The sequence below is a fragment of the Lactuca sativa genome, chromosome 4 (assembly GCF_002870075.4).
Source record: "Lactuca sativa cultivar Salinas chromosome 4, Lsat_Salinas_v11, whole genome shotgun sequence".
NCBI classification, from domain to species: Eukaryota; Viridiplantae; Streptophyta; class Magnoliopsida; order Asterales; family Asteraceae; genus Lactuca; species Lactuca sativa.
The window spans coordinates 125,506,171-125,529,514 of NC_056626.2; the positions used below are offsets into that span (position 1 = coordinate 125,506,171).

General features: G+C 36.6%; 1 long non-coding RNA gene across 7 annotated transcripts; it reads left to right on the forward strand.

Moving 5' to 3' along the window:
- Positions 1-7,210: 7,210 nt before the first annotated feature.
- On the forward strand, positions 7,211-21,016 carry LOC111887643 (uncharacterized). Of its 7 annotated transcripts, none has more exons than XR_006190658.2 (6): positions 7,211-11,810; positions 12,342-12,470; positions 12,565-12,601; positions 12,709-12,762; positions 13,694-13,779; positions 20,548-21,016. It is a non-coding gene; the product is annotated as an uncharacterized LOC111887643 (long non-coding RNA). The 7 variants fall into 7 exon arrangements; XR_006190656.2 differs by lacking the exon at positions 20,548-21,016 and adding an exon at positions 14,499-15,000; XR_002848831.3 differs by lacking the exons at positions 13,694-13,779; positions 20,548-21,016 and adding an exon at positions 12,922-13,167 and having other exon boundaries at positions 7,216-11,810.
- The last annotated feature ends 2,328 nt before the right edge of the window (positions 21,017-23,344 follow it).

The window sequence follows — 23,344 nt, forward strand, 5'->3', positions numbered from 1 at the left end:
TAAAGACGTCAGAAAGCGGTGTCATAAAACCGATGGTTGGGGATAGTGGATGACGGGAGATGAAGTCATTTTCTGTTCCTGGACGGTGGACTTTATAGCAGAGGAGGGAACAAATAGGTATATGCGATGGAAAAGATATTTGAATTAACATGCTAAATTTAAGGATATCTAAAAGGGTTCAAAATTTGAATGAATCCGGGATTTGAGGGAACATATCAAATTGCTGAGAAATATAAGGAGATTTGATGAGAAATATTTGAATTCAAAATGTGGTTAAAATTTAATATTATTTTATTAATGGTTACTTGTACCATCAGCTTTATCATTTGGACGTCTTAAAAAATATTATTATTATAATCAATCTATTTTTAGAAATAGTTATATTTCTTTTATAAGATAGTAAAGATAAGGATAAAAAGTGTGGAATAGTAATGTGACTTTATTTGAAAAAAAAATAGATGGAGAAAAAAATGAAAGATTATAATACTATATTAAATATGATAAAGGTTAAATATGAAAAAGGTTATAAATTTTTAGAAAAATACCGGCCATATCGTCTGACCTAAGGTTATAAAAAAATTATGATATAATTATCCCCTTAATCATATTTAACCCCACCCTCTCTAAAGTCAATAAAATCAAATTTTTGACATTTGATTTGATATTATTTTTTTGACACAAATATATATATATATATATATATATATATATATATATATATATATTTTGGAAAAATTGCAAAAATGGTCGCTATGTTTGACAAAAAAAATATGGTTTTGGTCCAAAAAGGTTTGGTAGTGCATGAGTGGTCCAATTCTTGATCTTTTTAGTAATTTTGGTCCATGTACACTTAAAAATACATTTTTGCCCATATAATTAACTTTTTCCTTTTTTATTATCTTGAAACAAAAATAAATAAATAAATAACCAATAAACCCCCTCCGCTCTCCCATTTCCATTTTTATCAGGAATAGAGAAGCCATTCATCAATCTCCACCCTCCAACGAAACCTCTGTCTCGAACAACCGCCGTCTGCTGCATATCTCACCGGAACCACTGCTATCATCAATATATGATCTTTCATCCTATTCTATCTCTCATCCACCCCCCCCCCCAAATCACATTTGCCATAGATTTTGTTGTTGACAGAGCTAGGGTTTGCAAACCCTAAACCACAAAACTGGTGGTCAATTTAGAGTACCTTGTAACCATCATCGACACTTCTAAACTCGAATTTCACTCCACCATTTTTGAGTACTCTTATGCCCAACCCTTAGGTTCTGGTTTATGAGGAAATCGATCTACCCTTCATTACCGGTTGCATAGTTGTGTTGTTATCTAAAGGAAATGATGATGAAGTGTGAAGATGGTGGACAATCATGTTAGTGGATGATCTCGACTGATAAGATGGTGGAGCAAGTTGATGATGGTGGTGTAATTGTGGGTTTTAGGGTTAAGGTGATGTGGGGAAGACGGTGACTCAATAAAGAATGTGGGTTGGATTTCTATGCATAAATAGGTTAGGGAGACGAACGTCGGTGGCCCAGAGATGTGATGAATCTCATCAAGCACCACCACCACCATTGTTATGAAAAACCACCACTGCTCATATGGTTCTCCATTCGAAATAAACCTACCACCGGAACCAACAATGTTCATCCAAACATTGATTAACCTACCTCCAGCCTCTCCCCACTTCCCCCTTCCTCCAATTTCGATGGATAATTTGATTTATAGAACGATTTCCGATTTTTGGATCTTGATGTGATGTCAGTGGCTGTTAGTGGCGGTATAAGGGTGGTTTATGGAGGTTCTAGTGAAGGTGATATAGTAGGTGTTAAAGGAGAATGGTGGTGTTTCAGTAAAGAGGTCAACGGTTCGACGGTGGTACCAAATATTAAAAAGAAATTAGGAGGGGTGGGTGGGTAGATAAGTGGGTTTTTTTGGTTTTTTAATTAAATAATAATAAACTAATTAAAAGAAATTTTAAAAATATATATTTAAGGGCATTTTCGTCATTTAAAGTAGGGTATGGATTAAATCCACAAAAAATGACAACCATAGGGACCAAAATCACATGAGATATCCAAAATTGGACCATTAACGCACCACTATACTTTTTTGGACCAAAGTCACAAATTTTTGACAACCACAAGGACCATTTTTGCACTTTTGTGTGTGTGTGTGTGTATATATATATATATATATATATATATATATATATATATATATATATATATATATACACACACACACACATACACACACTCGTTCGAATAATATTAATATTAAAATATGAAAAATATTTAATATTAAAATAATGAATATTAATATTAAAATTAAAATATAGACAAAACTGCACAAATGGTCCTTGTGGTTAGTTGAAAATTGCCACTTTGGTCCAAAAAAGTTTGGACTAGCACCAGAGGTCCAAACTTTTCATTTTGTTGCGAGTTTGGTCCAGTTTGCTTTAAACTTTTTCATAATGACTATTTTGCCCTTATTATTTTTTTTCTTTTTTCAGTTTTTTTTCTTATTTAAATACTTTTTATTAAAAGAAAAACGAAAAAAGAAAATTTGCATTTTCTATTTATTTTTATAATTTTTTATAAAAAAATTAAAAATGAAATCTCTCTCTCTCTCTCTCTCTCTCTCTCTCTCCTTTGGACAAGGAAATCCACCTTGACACCTCCTCGAATCTGCCTTGCTCCCTATTGTCTTGTGATAAACCTCCACCCTAACGCTCTCACCACCGCCTATTGCCTTCCTTCGGTCATAGAGTTGTGCCACCGGAAAACCACCAGGGACCACCGGAACATCACCACTGCCACCACCTATTTACCCTCCTACCATCGCCGATCAACCCACCAACCACAACCCTTTCCTTCCTCCTTCCGTCTGGTTAAACCCGTCGAAACAGGAAGATGAAATCAGCGGAGCTGCCATCTCCACCCACTGCCATCGTCTTCACCTTCTTGTTTCGCCATTGTTGATGAAAGTCCGACCACCACTTTATACCCCCTCCTCTCGACTGAAAATCACCACCAAACACCACTCCCATTCAATTTCTCCACTGATTTCGACCAGAACCCAACCAAAAACAAGGCCGAAGGCTGCCGGAGCAACCTCCGACCACCATAGCAGGTAGCCGCTGATGTGGGACACCGCCGCCAATAGCTGATGTTTCCGCCGACCCTCTCCAACCAGTCTCGTCACTTGGAAACTCTAACCCCATTTTTCGTAGCTGCCGGCCTTGGTCGCAGATCTGGAACATCAATATTGCCAGTGATATCTCCGACAACGATTATAACAATGACGCTAAGGCTCAGATCTGGAAAGACGAGTCGAAAAAGCAGCGGTTTTTTGGGAGGGAGATTTCAGATATGAACAACCACCGGAGCTGTCCTTCTCTGGTTCGATCTGTTGAAGCTCAGTCAGATGAAGACGAAGGGCGACACCATTTTTTCCAGAGAGGCGAAGGAAACAACGTTGGGTGCAAGACGAAGGACTACGACGGTGTTTCAAGGGGTTGGTTTACATATATCCGTTTAAAGGGTTTTCCTGTCGGAGGTTGGTGGTGGCAGAGACGATGGGGGGATGAAGGCGGTGGTGGCTCGACTGACGATAGTGGTGTCGAAGATGCTTTTCTACAGAGGAAGAGAAATTGAGTGTTTTGTGTTAAACGAGAAAGAGGAGGAGGCAGAGTAGTATTGTTTTTATTTCTTATTTTCTTTTTAATTATTGTAATAAAAGAAAAATGAAAAAACAAATTGACAAGGGCAAATATGTCACTTTAAAAAGATTGGGTCAAACTCGCAACAAAATTAAAGTTTTGGACCGGTGGTGCTAGTCCAAACTTTTTTGGACCAAAGTGACAATTTTCGACATACCACAGGGACCATTTGTGCAGTTTAATCTAAAATATAAAAAATAATATTAATATTAAAATATAAAAAATTAAAATATTTTTTTTTTCTTTTTCTTTATATTTTTGACACAATAATAGTATTAATATTAAAATATAAAAATATTTAAAAACCGATTTTATATAGCCATTCGAATTTATAATGTCGTCCGAATGTTAAAATTTCGTGCGAAATTTATAACAATAATAATAATAATAATAATAATAATAATAATAATAATATAAATAAAAAAAATTAAAAACAACCAAAAAACTAAAAAAAAAGAAACAACAAAAAATGAAATTCATATGGGGGAATTGGAAATGGAAGGGATATTTATAAGAAACCTCTAAAAAAAGCACAATTCTACGGTACTACGGGGGTATTTGGCTTAGCTTTTCAAACCCCAAAAGTCCTTTTTGGAAAAGTTACAAAAAGTCAGGATTTTCTGACAAAATCCTGACTTTTTCAAAAAGTTCATTTTCCTTATGTAAAAACTTCAAAAATAGCTTTTAAAATTAATTTGCCAAACATCTTTTGTTTTTTTTTCTTTTCCAAAAAAGACTTTTGACTTTGAAAAGTTAAGCCAACACCCCTACATTTGTATTGAGTTCTTTATATAACCGTAATAATTTGAAAAAGTATTTACTTAAATGGTGTAGTCTAAAACATAATTACAAAGTAATTGTAATTTTATTTAAAATTTAAAAAAAAACCCTATTTTTTCTAGGAAACGTAAGAATTATCGCCAACATGTTCTCTTCTTGGTCGTCTTGCAGCAACCTCCTTAGTCCTTATAATCAGAATCGCATATAGCCCCATCTTTAATCGCCAGAAGTTTTTCCTATATCTACCCAATACCAACATCGCAGGTAAGCTTTTCAAATCGTTGATTTATTGGTTAATTGGTTTAACATTGCGTCAATTCTTATTGCTTTAGATTCTTTTAATCAACACTCAATGTTTCTTTCGATATTAATTGCTTGAGTGGAATTGCATATTGTTTCTTTTTGTCAAAAACTTTGTTTTGTATATTAATTGTGTTTGAGTCCCAATAAATTCCTCTTTGATTGTCCCTTTTTTGGCTTCCTAACTCTATATCATTAACGTCATGCCATTAAATAATCATCGTATAATCGTGTGATTTCATTCACTTTTCTCTCTCTTTTTTTAATACTATATATATATATATATCATTAAGGTTTTATAATAAATGCTATATGATTTCTATATTACAGTCTTTCTTATTCGAAATTTCTTTCCGCACTTCAATTTTTCAATCGATGGACTATAGTTGAATGGTGCATTGCTAGATTGAGTAATGTGGAGCAGGTGGAGCAGGTGGAGAGTAGTGTGGATCAAGTGGAGTTCAGGCGTGTTTTTTAGGCTTTTTCCCCCTCTATCCATGGATTTGAGCATTGTGGTCGTGTTATTAGCATTGATGCGACACATTTATATGGTAAATACAAGGGAAAGATGATGATTGCAATGAGAGTTGATGGTAACAATCAAAATTTTCTCTTGCATTTGCTATTGTTGAGAATGAATTGCATAGTAGTTGGTATTGGTTTCTTAATCATGTCAAGAAACATATGGTGAAAGAAAGTGATGGAATTTGTTTAATATTTGATCGTCATAGTGGAATCTTAAAGGTAGTTAATGAGCAATGATCTCCATGGTTGGAGCCACATGGATTTCACAAGTATTTTTAGTTTATATTTTAAAACACTTCTATAGTAATTTTTATTTACAACTCACATTTCAAAGTTTTTTTGCAGATATTGTTTGCGACATTTTGTCAACAACTTCCACGACAAGTTTCGCAACTCACATCTAAAAGTTTTAGCTTACCATGCTGGAAGTCAGAATCAAGTTCGGAAGTTTAACTCCATCATGGAAGAAATTGGAAAACTAAATGCACAAGCACGCCAATAGCTCGAGGGACATTCACTTTGTAGATGGACACTTGCACATGACAGTGGAAAGCGCTATGGGTTGCTCACCACAAATATGTCTGAGATTTTTAACAATGTACTTAAAGGTGCTCGTTTTTTACAAGTCACTCCATGTGTCCAACTTACATTTTATAGATTGGCTTATTATTTTGATGTGAGGCGTTCTTTGGGAGCTGCTGCTCAAGCTAATGGAGATGTGTTTACTCCATATGTTATTGTAAAACAAGCAACGTCGATGTCAAAAGCTAGTGCACACATCCTTAAATCTTTCAACCGGGCGAAAGGAATATTTGAGGTAGTTACTCAGAAAGGAAAAAATGTGCAAGTAGTTGATTTGGAGAAAAAAACTTGCACTTGTGGTAAGTGGGATATATGTAAATATCCATGTTTTCATGTATTGAGTGCTTGTGCCTCTCTTTCTTTAAATATGAGTCAATATATTCAACACTATTACTCAATTTTTGAGTATTCATCTACTTGGGCATCTGATTTTTCGTCAGTCCCTCACGAAGCATATTGGCCTGAGGCATCTTTTCAAGAAATGTTTCCAAACTCAGAGTTAAAACGGAAGGAAAAAGGCCGTCCCCGTTTGACAAGGCTACGAATAAAGAAGGAAAAAAACTAATCTTTGTGGATTGTATAGACAAAGCGATCATAATAAAAAAAATATGTCCTTCTAAGCTTAGAAAACGACATATTGATATGTAAGAGTGACTCATCGAGTAGGATTCATTCAAGTTTTTGGTCATTTATGTTAAATTTACTCGTTTTATATTTAATGTTTGATTATATAATATTCATCCAAGTTACATTTACATTTATATATTTTTATGTCTATTTTAGTTTTGTTATGATTTTATTCATAAAAATTATAAACGTCAAACGTTAAAAATAAAATGAACTGTGAACATTTGTTATTTGATTTATCTTATTTTTTATGTGAGACTTTTTAATAATTTAAAAATAAAATGAACTATATCAAAGAAAAGACTTTCGTTTAACCATTCAACAAAATCAGTCGATGAGAATGATTTAAATTATTACAAAAGAAATAATAATAATAATAATAATAATAATAATATAATAATAAGGTCATTTGTTATTTTAATTTTATAATATAAAGATAATTTATATCGTAAAAGTAATAACAAATTGATAGTCGTGTCATCTTTAGCATGTATTTAGTTTAGTTAAGTAATTGAAAATTACCGAAATTGATATTGATAGTCATGTCATATTTAACATGTATTTAGTTTAGTTAAGTAATTTAAAGTTAACGAAAACAAATTTACTATATTTTAGTAAACAAGTTTGAAAGTACAATTGATTTGTAAATATTTTTTGAAAATAATATCGCATTGTACAAAACTCCATTTGTATTTTGATCCTGATTCTATGTGTTGACTATCTGTTTGATCCTAATTTTAAAAAGAGTGAGCGATCTAAAAAAACCACAGATCGACGATGGCAAACGCGAACCCTAGCCCCATTTTTTTTTTCTCTCGTCAACTCGTGAGTTGTATAGTGTAGATGTTTGAAGCCCTGATCTGAAGCATTTTATCAAACTCGACGAAATATAAGCTTCTCGCTTGCGATTACTTGAAGTCTTGAACCAGGTATCTCATGCTCACCCCCCTTCTGATCTTACTCTCTCGGTATGTACTCCGCCAGCTTCAAAATTGCAATTACTCCAATGTTTTAGTGTTTTAGACTTAAATTGTGTAGATTGTAGATAATTGAAAGTTGGAAACTAAGAGGATTTATAATTTAGAATTTCATATATGTATTTAGATTTTAGGGCTTGAAACATATATGCAATTATAATAGTTTAGGTGATTGTTGTGATGGTGAACCAGTCAACTGTCAACCAGGTTCCTTTTATGAGTATATGTGATTGTTGTGGCATTTCCTCAACCAGGTTCCTTTTATGAGTATAGGTGATTATTGTGGCATTTCCTTCATCATTGGTATGTCAGTCTTCCGGATTGCAGATCCGTTGCACCCTGTGATTGTGTTCCAACACATGGTATTCTAACCGGATTGCAGATCCGTTGCACCCTGTGATTGTCTTCCAACACATGATATTCTAACCCATTCCATATCCACTAAGTTAAGATAAAAAAAAAAGAACGTGCCCTAAGGCTAGTGTTAGATTGGTAAAAATTATAACATCCCAACATAATTTATACCCTCTTACCTTATAAAAGGAGAATATGGTAAATCCTATCCAAGCAAACAGAAGTGAGAGCCACATAGTGTGATTTCTCACAATGATTAAGAAATATCTTCTTTTAGTGTTCAACACAAGGATAAAGATGGTCGCATCCAAAATAATCAAGAATAAAATAGTAATCAAAGTGAAAATTATAAACAAGGTGTATCCTTTGTATAGAGAAACCTTAGTCTTTACTCCCGAGAAGAAGTTTGTCGTAACAATCATGGTTACTAGAAATGTGATGAACTTGTAACGTAAGGAACCAGACCTAAGTGTTGAGTTGAGCACCTCCCAACTTGTTGAGCTACGTGATTGTTCGTCATTGTGATCTCAATCTTTCTCTCTAACTTTATGTGTGTGTTAGTGTAGAATGGAGGCGAAAACAGTGAATATAAATATAGTGAAATGAAGGAGGATTTTTATAAGCCTTTAGGGACAATAATTAAATACGACAAAGGAGGAAAGAACGTTTCTCTCTAACTGGAGAGTCTTTGACCCTCAACCGTCATGGTGTGTGAGATTCGACAAAACGTTCTTTCCTCCTTTGACGTATTCACTTATTGTCCCTCAAGGCCTATAAAAACCCTCATTTTCCATTTTATCATATCTATATTCACTGCTTTCGCGTCCATTGTACACCAACACACACAACTAGAGAGAAAGATTGAGATCGCCATGGTGAACAATCATTTAGCTCAACAAGTTGGCGGACGACCGGTTGGTTACTCACAATTTCGGGTTCCCCATACTTTTAGTAACCATGATTGCTGCTGCAAATTTCTTCTGGGAAGTGAAGACCAAGTCTTCTCTATTCAAAGGGTATACCATGTTTATGATTCACTTTGATTATTGATTTATTCTTGATTATTTTTGATGCGACCATCTTTCTCCTTTGATGAACATTAAAAGAAGAAATATTTTGGTTATTGTGAGAAATTACACTATGTGGCTTTCACTTCTGTTTGTTTGGATATAATTTACCTTATTCTCCTTCTACAAGGTGAGAGTGTATAAATTCTAGTGGAATGTTAAAGTTTTTACCACTCTAACACTAACATTAATTCACGTTCTTCTCTTTTATCTCATCTTTAGTGGATATGGGGTGTGTTAGAATACCATGTGTTGGAGGACAACCACACGGTGCACCGAATCTACGAATCCACAGGGAGATATGATGAATCTGGAAGACGGAAATACTAATGATGAAGAAGGAAATGCCATTGATGAAGAAGTTGAAAATCTGGAATGACGATAATATAACTTAAGGAAGATTGTTGATTTAAGTTTTAGAGATATAGATTTAAGTTTTTAAGTTAAATGAAATGAAAATACTATGCTAAGCATTTAGGGAAAACGAAAACTAAAATGACAGCGATTGATATTAACTTAAAAACTTAAATCTGCATCTCTAAAACTTAAATCAACAATCTTCGTCAAGTTGTATTATCTTCATTTCAGATTTTTATAATCTTATGTTATCATTTTCTTTGTGAATCTTTTCTTTGATATATATACATCATGTCATTTTATTTATATATGAACCATATATAAACATTATAAAAATGTAAAATATAAAACACTTTTGGATTTATTAATCTAGCTTCGTCAATTTAGTTAGTGATAGTTAAATTTCAATCTCTTAAAGTTTAAAATTTCAAACATGAGATATAAAAAATGTGTTAAGCATGCTACTTGATACATAAAATTCTAATTAGTTTAGAAGTTTATTGATTTTTTCTGTAATTAAAAGATGGTTGTTTTGTGAGGAAAATTATATTAAGTTTAAAATTTCAAGATTATCGTGAAATACAAATAAATGTAGTAGACATGTTATTTGATACTAACTAGAGCGTTTCCCACTTCACTGCGACAGAGGCAATCAATATTTTGGTGCATGTTTGATTATACAGATTACAGAACAGAAGCGAGTTGGAATTATAAGAAAATGTTATGTGCAATGTATGTGTTTGGTTATCATAAATGGAATGGAATTGGATTCAAAGGTAAAAAGTGGATAGCTTTTTATATTTCATTTATAAATTAATTTTTTAGCATATGGTAAATATATAGATAATTAACTTTTTTATAATATTTATTTCAATATGCATCAAGTGGATAGTAATAAGTAACATTTGGAGTTCAGACTTCAAAAACATTGATTTAAAGGTAACTTGCACCCATAACTGTAGCATTGTAATTACAAATGCAAATCGTGTCCACCATTTCCACTTCATGTACCTAATTTGTTAAGTAATAGAAGAAATTTTATATTAAGCGGCATCTCTACAATCTACATACATCACTTGAAAAGGAATATTTTATATTTACAATCATTTTTCTAGTTTACCAATCCAATGTTCCAATCATACAATTACTCGTAAACAATCAGAAACATAGCATTCTAGTTCAGACAGCTTGATTGATTAACAGAAGTTAAGAAAAATTTACTAATCCCCCAACCCAAGTAATGTGTAAAAATGCGTAATAAACCAATTAATGAGAGGAGGTTGCTACTTATTGTATACACCCAATATAATTCTAAAAAAATATCAACTTACTTTCATTTATTAGTGGATTATAACACCTTACTTTCAAAATCTTTTTTTAGCTTAAAAATTGGTACACAAAGGGGAAGAAATGAAAGTTAAGTTGTTACATAAAAAAATATAGTAAAGTTTATGATTTTGAAGTAAAAAAATGCACATCGGCTTTAGTGTATTGAATATCCACAACAGAGTTAGTATCGTAACTTATCATCCGGAGTCCTTTTCCTTGCCTATGGTTTAAACGGATAAAATTGATCATGTTAATTGAACTCATTGTCAATACCTTGTCTATAAAGATGAACAAAATAAAGAAACATTGTAAAATACGATATACATATATGTAATGTATTTTACTAATTTCCAGAAAACAAAAAAAAAGTATACAAAATTTGCAATTTGTTGCACACATTTTCTCTGGTAGCATGTTAAAATTAAGGCATTGCATCGATGCAAGTTAGTTAGTACAAACGGAACCAATTAATTGGTTATTTTCATAGTTGAATGAATACACAAATGGTGGCCTAAGTTGTATCTTTTGAAAATGTTCTTCATTATATTTACCATTTTGTTCCTTTCTTCTCTGTGTGTTTTGACGGAAAGATGAACAGAGGGTAACAGAGTAGACACCCTCGTCTACTGGTATTCATATTCTCAGGTAAAAGAGTAGAAGTCACTACCCAATTCAATCTTAAATTAGAATTCTTCAGTCTTTTGTAAATTTTTATTCAAACCGATTTTTTTTTTTTCATGTCTACAAGTCACTTAGCTTTCAATAAATTTGGATTCCATTTTTTTTTTCGTATGATTTGTTTTCTTTTGTCCACATGAGCTTACCTTTATTGTTTTTACTCAACTCACATACAGAAAAATTATGATTTTCCTATGATGGAATAGGCACCCTAAGTGTTTGATGTAATGTCCCAAAGAAGGTAGTATAAGGTTTGACAGAAGGTTTTTTTGGTTCTCAATGTTTTTTTAATTTTTGATGAAAGGGTTTTTCTAATACTCTTATACTCCATGTCGACAAATCATTTTACTAGAATGTTGTGATCATCTCTCTGATTGGAATGTCCATCCATTGGAAAAGTGGTGGTTTCTTATCAGAAACGAGTGTCATAAGAGATGTGTGCAGAGCTTATATTGGTTGCTGTAAGCCATGGTTTTAAAACAAGATTGGATTTCATATGAGGTACTTGGATAATTATAAGATATCTGTACATTGGTTTAATTTAGTTTTTATTTAAAAGAAGCTTATACTGGTTCCCACAAGCACTCTTTCTTTTTGTTTTCTCTCTTGGCAATAAAAGATTCAACCTTTGAAGACTTCCTATAATTCCATTAATCTTTTCAACCTTTTCTTTTAATGGGTTATTTTTCTTTTTATGTCATTAGTAATCTTATTGTTGATGTCATTAGTAATCTTATTGTTTCATCTATAAACTTTATAGTTTTAATCCTTTTTTTATAGGTTAGGTTCATGTATCGCCAGTGAATTTTCTATAACATCTCTTTTTCCTACCTTCATTTACTTTTTTTATTGTTTTGAGTATCTGCATTCGACAGTGTGTTCTTGATTTGAGTCATTAATTTATATGATTAGGGAATACTCATCCAAAAATACGCATCCTTCCCTTTGATTAATACAACTTGATCTACTTCTTTATAACAACAATGAAAATTTCCATTTTTAACCTGACTATTACGATTTATGTTTTTGCAGAACTTGTTGAAGCTAACAAGAAAAGAGAAGGAAACCTCGTTACTCTCGAACAAGTGTCTACTTTCTTTCATATATATAGTTGCTTCTAATACTAGCAAGACACTCTTGAACAAGAAAAATCAATCAAAGGTGGAGTCTTATTTTGAATTTTGTTTGTACTACCTACAATACACATGACGTCATTTTTTCATAAAATGAAATTTCTCACTTCCTATCCATCCAGGTGAAGGAGTTGAATTAATATGTTGCACTTAAGAACGGTGAGTCCTAATAGAATTATGGTTAACTATTTATGATAATGCATTATGATAAAATGAAATCTATTTATTGTTTTCTTTGTCTTTTTCTTTTTCTTTGCTTCTTCTAGTGAGTATGATTCAAAATGTGACTACCAAACTTTGCAATCTCCTAGAATGAACAGGTTCTTCATTTAGAATATTTTACTTTATCACTTTGTTAGAATATACATTGAATCACATATAAGAATATTTACCTGAACATTTTGTTAGAACACACATCAAAGCATTCTACTAAAATGATGATTATAGTTTATACTATATTTTCTATATTTGTTTGATAGTCCCATGGAGCCAAGAATGATTAAAGGATCCAATATTGATTTTAGAATACCAAATATTTGAACATTCAAGAAACCAATGATGATTCCATACATAGAAATAGATTGAATGTATAACAATATTGTATGAATCTTTATTTAAGTATATTCATTTTTATGACATTCTATTAGAATATATGTATAAGTGTACTAAAATGTATAAGACTTTTAATTTGTAAGAATATTTATGGATATGTATTTAAGTACAAATGTCTAGAAATATATAAGAATGTTGGTATTCTTCAACCGATGGTTCAACAATTTGTTATTTTGCAAGTTCATTAAGTCAAAATATGTATTCTGTTAGAATATGTATTTTTTTATGATTCAAGAATGGTATTATTTTTCAAGATACTCAAACATATTCTGTTAGAATGTCTGAAATAAAAGAATTGTAATCTATTAAATCAGATTTTTAAAATTAAAAGTATTAATTACCCCTTAAAATTCGAAAATTTCATTTCTTAAATTGTAACATTAAAAAATCCAGGCATTTCATTTAACCCTTGAAGTATTTAATTTTTGGCAATTGAGGACCCTCCGTACGCGGGTCGTACGAGGCCGAGGTCAAAAACGCTAATTATCGGGCTTGTGCCCTATTTAAGCTCATTTATGACCTTGGACCCCCTTCCTTACTAGCCTCCATTGTTTTCAAAAGTCTTTAAAACCCTAATTCCTTTGTGAGTTATTTTTGAGCTTGAAAGTGCCTAAAATATCCCTCTTTATGGTGTGTTAGCAAGGAAAAGGAAGCGGTGAGCAAGCCTTGAATGTGGGAACAACTTTTGGATCCTAAATATAGAGCATCTTGGGAAGGTTGTGGAGGTAAAAAGCTCATATTTTGCTATTGGTTTTGCTAGTTTAAGTTAGGGTTTTGTTTTAAGTCCTTTCTTGGTCCATGAACCCTCTCTTGTGAGTTTGGGCAACTCTAGAGGGTTGAGATGTTAGATCTAAGCTCTTTGGGCATGTTAAAAGCATAAAAATGCTAGCTTGATGATTGTTAAGGCTCCATGCATGAAGTTAAGGTCTTAAAAGGGGTCTTAATGGGTTAAATGAGGTGTTAGGTTCCCATGTGGCATGCAAGGGCATAAAGTTGCCAACTTTATGCCCTAGGACCTCTTAATCGACTCAGATCTGATTTTAAACGTTGAGTTTTCACGTATTAAGCACTTAATGGCTGTTGTTGCATAAGTTGCTTGTACGTTGGGCATACTATCTTGTATGTTGCGCATACCACCAGAAAACCTTGTACGCTAAGCGTATTGAGGTTGTACGTTGGGCGTACGCCTCCAGTGGGTATTGGGCTTTCGATGGGCTTTTGAGCAATTTGGGCCCTACTTAGCCTTGGGCCTGGATCGATTAGGGTAATTGGGCCTTGGAATTTATTTTTGGGCTATGGGTGTTAAGGTTAGGCCTATTGGGCCTTGTGGCCCATTACTGTTTTGGACCTTGGACTTAGGATTTTGGGCCCTTAGTCGGGTTTGTATCATAATCCTAATTAGAGTAATTGTATATCTTTACAATGTGAGATTTTGGATTGGTAGTTGAGCAGATATTACTTTCAACAAACCGAGGCGAGTCTCTTCCCGGTATTACGTGTCGAAGGCACCAAGGCCGACCAATTATTTGTTATGCAATATATTAATTGTTGTGGGTTGTTTGTTATGATTAGGTTGAAATACACCCAAGGGAGGGGGCCCAATATGATATGTCGGGTTGAAATATACCCTAGGGCGGGGACTACTGTGAATTGTTGGGTTGAAATAAACCCTAGGGCGGGAGCCCATATTTGTGTTGGGTTGGTACGAACCCTAGGATTAGGCCCATTTGTATGCTTGGTATGTGTTATTTAGGAAACTCACTAACTTTTGCTTACAGTTTATTTGGGTGTTTCGGGTACTTTCGGTACTAAGGGGAAGAGCCCGACTTGATGTCGCATCATTCATTCTCCATCATTTTCCGCATTTATTGTTATGGATACTCTGATATTTTGTTATGACTTGATGTAATGGATTTATTTTAAACAATTATGAATGAAATTCCCAATTTAAAAACAAAAAATTTTATTTGTAATTTTTGGGCTGTTACTAGTTGGTATCAGTGCCTTGGTTTAAGGGATTCGGGCACACTCTCGGGTGTGTCAGAACTCAAACTGAGGAAATGGTAAACCTTTTCAAAAGACACAAAAGTTAAGTTTTTCCGAAAATGGATTTCTTGAGTAAAAAGGAGAGTGCAATGCGCGAAATCGGCCGAGCTCAAGTAATTGTTTCCTAATGTATTAACCATGCTAGAAATATATATTTTTTGGGATTGATGTTGACACTATTATTTGCTAAGTGTATGCTTTCAAAGTTGTATATGCTTAGGATTACATAAACCTAGAATGATGGATTTTGCCTTATTTCCTTTTCCTTATTTGGTTGTGGTCTTAGGGTAGGAGCTTTATTTGGCTGTCTATGTGATTCTATCTATGTATAACTTGCATGCATAGGGCAACCTGCGGTGTTGGCTGAGGTTTTGGTGCTATGAGGATTTAGAAATCCTAGAAGAGTCTAGGATGTGCGTATGTGTTGTATGTTGTAGGGCATGATTTATTTTTTGTTGGGTGAATTAGAGGTATCAGGTATGGCCTTGAAGAAGGTACAGGTAGGTGTGGAAGGTAGTATTGGACCCGTGCTACTGCAAGCACATGACCTTTACCCGAGACGGGGACAAACTTGGAAGCTCTAAGGAGTCCGGTGGGGAGGAGTCCCTTCGAACTTCCTTATCAATTGTTTTCTATGTTGTATTTTTAGTTGAGGGTGGTGATGGTTACACAAGTAGGTTCAGGTTCAGGATCAGGATTAGGATCTGGTTCAGGCTTTGGTGCAGAGCCGATAGACGAGAGGCTGCATGAGCTTATCGAGGCTGAGGTTACTCGCGACATCCTTGACGCTACCCTGGTGATTTTTGGTACTGTCAAGGAGGGGATCATAGAGATTATGGAGGAGCAGCTCAGATCCTTCCGAGCCGAGATCGTTGCGGGTCAGATTGGGACTCGAACTCCCTCATTCCGGGAGTTCAAGGCGTGTGGTGTGTCCGATTTCTTTGGGGTTAAGGACCCCATCGCTAGTCGCTGTTGGATCGCTGGCATGGAAAATGCTCAACACACGAGTTTTTGCCCCGATGCGGCAAAGGTGGGATTCACGTCCTGTATGCTGAGGGACCGAGCACAAGATTGGTGGGAGGAGGATACCCACGGGGTAGGATCAATGGGTGTAACTAAGATGACTTGGGAGGAGTTTTTCCGAAGATTTGATCGGGAGTTTGCATCGACCATCCAGGTGCAACAGTTGGTGAGGGAGTTCCAAGACCTTTACCAGACTACGAAGTTGGTGGCAGAGATTACCGCCAAGTTTAATGAGAGGACATTGTTGGTTCCACAGTACGTTGCGGATGAGGAAATGAGGAAGACGAGATATCATGCTATGCTGAAGGATGATATCCGGGAGTTTGTGAGTTTCTCAGGGTGCAAAACCCTGAATGACATGATTGAGAAGGCCCGTGAGCTGGAAATCGAGTTGGAGCTCCGCACGAAGCGGAATCCAGAGCAGGTTCGGATGATAGTTGGTCAGGCTAAGAAGCCTAAGACCACCGATGTTCATTGTAGAGGCCAACAGAGCCGGGGTTGATGCGCCAAGTGCGGAAAGCTGCACGACGTACCTTGCCGATCAGTGGGATCAAGATGTTTTGGGTGTGGCCAGGCGGGCCATATGAGCAAGGACTGCCTTAGGAGGGCCTTGATTTGTTTTCACTGCAACCAGAACGGTCATAAAAAGGATGATTGTCCGAGGTTGTCTGGAGGAGTAGTGGTGACGCCTGCGCCTGCCACATTGAGGATTATAAATGGCCGTTAGGTCAAGGAGGAGACTCCTACGGTGAAGAGCAGAGCCTTTCAGCTAACCACCGATGAGGTGTAACATCTGATCCATGTATTATTGGGATTGGTTAAATTTTTAGGGTTGTGGTGCATGGACTCGGCGAGTTGGGAGTCCAACTCGTCGAGTGGAGGCATTTAATCGCGGTCACGGATCAGGACCGACTCGGCGAGTCGGAAGGCCTGACTCGGCGAGTCAGTGCTGTAGGGAGAAAACCCTAATTTTGGGGTTTGCCCCCTATATAAACATCATTAGCTGCCTCATAGCCTTCCATTTTACACCCTAGAAGCTGTTCTTGACCGCAAACCTTTTGTGTGTGAAGAGAGAAAGAGCATTTGGGAGCTTGTCTTTGGGATTTTGGGGAGGATTTCAAGCTTGAAGAGGAAGTATCAAGGGAGGAGCACTAGATCGAGTATTTATTTCGTGTTGGGCACCTTATTGAGGTATTAATCTGTTACCTTAAAGCTTAAAGCTCATATATTTCTTTTGGAAGATTATGGTCATCCTTGAGGAAATGGAGCCAAGTTTGTATCTAGACCTATCACAAGGATATGGATCCAGATCTCGACCTTTTTAGGTCCCAAGGGTCATAAAGTTGTCTCCTTGGTGCACCCTAATTCTTATTCATGAATTAGAGATTTGTAAGAAGCTTGTTGATGTAGTTTTGGCATTATGAGACTTTGTATGAACATAAAGTTGGCAACTTTACGTGGTATTATCACTAGTAGAGTATAAATCTGAAGTTTAGGACCTTGAGTCCCACAGGAAAGGGCGGTAAACATAACGGAATAAGGGGACTCGGCGAGTTGTGCAAGTGACTTGGCGAGTTGAGAGGGTTTTCTTGTTTACGATCAAGAGTTCACGGCCAAGGGTTCACGGCTAAGGGTTTACGGCCGTAAACATCAAGGAACTCGACGAGTCCCTCGGGTGACTCGGCGAGTTGACAAGTTAAGCTGTAACACCCCGTTTATTTATTAGATAAATAAATTAATTAATGAACAAATAGAAGCCCTAAAATAAATAATTATATATCAATTGATGGTCTCGTAGAGATAATTGTCACAATTTTAGAGATTGGGGGTTAAAAGTGTAAAATCCGGATTTAGGTTGTAAACATTTAGGAAGTCAGGGGCTCTGCGGTAATTATTAGAATTTAAGTTGGAAAGGTTTTGGTAGATGGGTGGCCATTTGGTAACATAAGGACTTCATCGAAAATAATTTGTTGAAGGAGGGGCTGTTTGGAAAATATTGGGACTCAAGTTGTAGGGTTTTTGGATGGTTGGGGTTAAAAAGGTAATTATCAGATTTAAATTGAAGAAGATTTCCAAATCCAGGGTAAAAAAGGGTAAATATTGGATTAAATGTGAAGAAATCTTATGGGGAGGGACCAATTCTGCCATTATGGCAACTTGGTTATGGAGTTAGGTATATAAGTGTAAGGAACCCTAACCCTAAAGGAAGGAATCAGCCGTTACCCTCCTTATGCCTCCCACGCCGGCCGCCACTCCCGTTTCTTCACCTCCGGTCGCCGCCACCTCTCATTCCCATCCTCCCTCTGCCACAACAACCCAATCGTCGCTAGGTGCCGCCACATCGTTGTTGCTGGAAGCGAATGGGAAGCTGGAAAGCTGCTGAGAGAGGCCGAGATCGTCGCAGCCGCCGCCCTTGGCCATCAGATCCTGCTTTCGCTACTCCTTCGTCACTAAGGAACCACGACGTCACTGCTGTTTGGTTCTAGTCGGAGGCTAGGCGCATTTCGTTGTCGTCGTTTGCTGCTGCCGTTCCGAAATCGCTACATCCTGCTGACGCCTCCATAAGCCACCTGCCATCGTGAAATGGTGGGTGGGTTGGTGGTCTCGTGAAGCTGGGTTCGTATTAGAGTGTTGGAGGCGTATGTTTCAATGGTCAGGACTGCAAAAGGGTCCTTTGGCCGGAGTTATAAAGAAAACCCCACTGCCACCACCGTGAGGTGGTGGCTGTTGTCCTTAACCGCCGGCCGCCGCCGGCCACCGCTAGGTCATTGCTTATGTGTGTTTGTATTGGTGTGCGTGTGTTTGATTTTTGCAGTTAGCATTGTAAATTGTATCTAGAAAGAAGGATAACGAAATGAAATTGAAAACCACCACCTTAGGGTGGTGGTTGCCGCCTCCTGCCGCTACCGGCCCGTGTCGGGTGACAGTGTGCTTATCTTGTGAGTTTGATTCGTTTGGGGTGCTTAAAACCCTAATGGGCCCAGTGAAGCCTAATGGGCTAAGTGAAAACCCTAATAGGCTTAATGATATTCTAGTGGGCCTAATAGGTCCAATAAAGCCCTAATTGACCTAAAAGCCCAATAAATTGATAAATGGGCTAGTATTTGGGTTGGAAACCCTAATTAGGGTTTGGAAAACCCTAATGCAATGAAACCCTAATTTGGGGAATTAATCGGGACACACGGGAATTATTTGATAACTTGAAATATTAAGTAGTAATCAATGACAAAAATTAATTTAAGCAATATTGGACTTAATGGATTAAGTCGTTAGTGGATCAAGCCCTTAATGGGTTAAGTAGGAAACTTAACCCTAATCATCATTTTATGAGAAACCCTAATTTCACTTGGGTTTATTGTTGGGCCTTTTTATTGGGCCTTGATGGTTGGGCTATTAATGGGCCATCCAAAGTCAAGCGATTGGACTAGAATAATTTAATGGGCCTAGGGTAAGGCCCATGTAAGGGGGTTGGGAACAATTTGGAAAATTGGACCATAGTTTGGGCCTTAATGATTATATGATGTTGGGCCTTAGAATAAGACCATGTATAGGCTTGGGCCCAAATTGGAAAATTGGGCCATATGTTGGGCCTTGATTCCTAGTTGGACTTTGGGCCTATGGATTGGGCATTGGGCTTGAATAAAGCCAACCTTGGGGTAATGTAGTAATTATCCAAGTATGTATTTATGGATATGTGTTGTGACCCAATTATTAATTGGGTGTTATTTTGGTGTTGACCGTTCGGGAATTTGTCATCCAACAGCTGGGGTTGACTCTGCGGGACTTCAGCAGTGTGGGATTGTGTCTACGGGACTTCAGCAGTGTGAGGTGAGTTACCTTCCAGTATCGGTGGGTCTACGACCACAATGCCGGCCCACCAGTAGGAGTTGTATGTTAGATGATTGTCTTTGAGATATCATATAGTTTTGCTACTACCTGATATGTTATATGCTGGCATGATATGTTATATGTGATAGTAGTAGAGTTCGGTTGTTAGGACCGAAGGGTAGGTCGGGCACCCCAGATATGTCTGACAGTATGCGATGATATGTTTATATGCCGACATGATATGTTATATGTGATAGTGGTAGTAGGAGGGGAATAGTCCCCACGTTCGGTTGTTAGGACCGAAGGGTAGTTCGGACACCACATATATGTCTGATAGTATGTTTATGTTATGATATATGTGATAGTAGCAGTAGGGGGTGGAATAATCCCCGAGGGTCGGTTGTTAGGACCGACGGGTAGGCCAGCACCCCAGAATGGCTTGACACGGGTAAGTCGGCACCCCAGAATGGCCGTACCGGCTAGGTCGGGCACCCCATAATTGTCAGACAGTATGTATGCTTTGTGATTGTATGGTATGTGGTATGATGGGGGAACTCACTAAGCTTCGTGCTTACGGTTCTCAGTTTTGGTTTCAGGTACTTCGTGCTTAAAGGAAAGGAGCCGGCTTGATCGCAGCGCATCTGTCACACCCCAAAACCGGAACGTCGGAAATGTTCTGGGGTGGATGACGTCATGTCAAGTATCACAACATATGCAGTATAGTAATCAGAGTACAACAACCATTGCATTAATAGTAATAATTTTACATAGGTTACATCTCATAACAACATCAAAGTAATACAGAGAATAATACAGATGCAACTCGGTTCTAGGCTGACTTCGCAAAGCTCCCGGGATGTACCTGTCTTTCGATGACCTCAGAATACAAGTTATTTTGAAAGCGAGTATCAGCATTTTATAATGTTGGCAAGTCCATAAGTATTTAGTGTCATTTGTATAAATACATATTTTTGTTCAAAATAACTTTATGAAAGATAGTAATCTAGAATCTACGGTGTATTAGCGTTCTTTCCAGAAAATCCTATATTTTCTAAATAAAAGAAGTCTTCTACTAAGACCCGACAGATTTATGTTTTAAGGAGTAATTTTCCCCAAAATACTATCATTACCAAAATACAGAATTGACTTTAAAAGAATAATGAGAAAATCACAAGTGAAAATACTAGGGGAAAATAACATATACCTCAGCAGTAATACTGCTGACTAAAGCAAAAGAAATTATAGACTCCAGGAGAGTATCGAATGAATGATACGCCTGGCTCAGTCTAACAAAAGGAAGCATAGACTCCAGAGAGTATAAGTCTATAACAAGAAAATACAGACCCCAGACAGTATCGAGTGAACGATACAGCTAGCAAAGTCTAAAACAAAGGGTGAATGTGAACTCGTATGTAACCATGCTGATCGACAATAGAGTATCCGATGACCCTCCAGGTCACACGTAGAGGTAGTGGCATTATGTCACCCATGGGCCTTACCGGCACGGACTGTAGCTAGTAGTCTGGGTGTGGGAGTGTCAGTCCCGTATAGATCTATACACATGATGTTCGCTCTCCTTCCCGGAGACTCTGGTTACACGGCGATGACGCTATGAGGCGTCGTAGAGGGAACTAGTGTGTCACATTCTAAAGTAAAAGAGAGAGAGAGAGATAGAGAGAGATATAGAGGGAGAGATAGATAGAGAGATAGAGAGAGATAGAGTCTCCTAACTATTCCTATAATAGTTTCTAGGTTTCCAGAAACATGAATAATGGAAGGATGCTTGTACTACTTAAGGCGATGAATTGGCTGAGAGAGAGAGAGAGAGAGCTTTTATGTCCATATATGTATACATGATATATAATTAATGTTTAAACGACCTTCGGACGGATACCCGATACCCACCAGACCACATCCCAACGAGGAAAAGGAAAGAGGGCGAACTAGCCTTCCTAAGTCCTTTAAACATTATTTATATAACTATACAAATATAGGCATGCATTTAACGAAATAAAAGCATAGAAGAAAACTTTGGTAAAACCTTTGGAAAACCTTTACACTGAAGAAATTTCCGACTTGATGTCATTTTGTAAAACAAGCTTTGAAAACCTTTGGAAATCCTTTGAAAAACCTTTCATAAACAGCTTTGAAAATGATTTTTATAAAAAAAAAACAGTTTAAGTGAATAAAACCTTTAATAAGAAATTACGACTGGATGTCTCTTTAGTAAACAAACTTTGGATAACCTTTAATAATCTAAAAAGGGATATTCATACTTTAACAAGATTCGAAAACAGGATTAATTTGGAAAGCTTAAGCTGGATAAAACAGTTTAACATGCAAAAATCTATTTTGCTAGACAATTATTAATCACATGTGATTTATCTAATAACTGTACAGTTCAACTTGTATTCCCCCCTATAAAAGCAGTTAAAATCATTTAAAAGGTTATTTCAGGGGTATGAACTCACCTGTAGCGAGTAAATCGGATGGAAGTGTCGGTTGAGTGCTTGGTGTCAAGTGAAGACTTGAACACACTTAATGACCTAGTAACATATGAAGACATATGTTTACATATAATTAGTGATTATAACACCAATTAAACATGTATAAACATCCTAGTGTGCGGAAAACACTTTGATCAAGTGCTAGGAGGCTATTGGGTTACAATAAGGGAGTGTATAGCCTAGTTAGGGAGTTTACTCTTCAAGAGTAAACTCTTAGAGGAGATTTTGGCCCAATGACCATATCCCCATGAGTTTACGGCTGTAAACTCATGGGTGGTGTTTTTTTGGATGTTTCAAGGTCTTACATTGCACAAGGGAAGGTTCTAGGGTTGATTCAATGGCTTAGGAAGTGATCGGGACTTGAAATGACCTTGGAAATGGAGTTTCCTGCTCTTGAAGGACACTTGGGGAGTTTACTGCCGTAAACACATGGGTTTACGGCCGTAAACTCATGCTTGGTCCAAACTTGCATGATTTAAGGCCTCAAATGAAAGAATACAAGGTTCTATTTATTAATCCAAGCCATAGGGGGAAGTTAGGGCTCCATTTGACCTCCTTAAGGGAGTTTACGGCCAAGGGACCAATCCTTGGGGGGTTTACGGCCGTAATCTCCTAAGGTCATGGTTTCCTTGGTGTTTAAGGTTCCTACTTCGATGGTGGTTGCTTCTAGACATTACCTCAAGCCATAGGAGGTGTTTAAGGGGCAATTTAACACCTTAAATGGTGTTTACGGCCTATGAAGGAGGTTTTACGGTGCAAGAATGTTCTTGGGCCGTAAAATCATGTTTACTCCCCAAATGACAAGTTTTTGGTGTTCCAAACTCGTACATGCAAGTCCCTAAGTCATAGCTAAGCACTAGGAGTGATTTGGGAGGGTTTTGGGGCT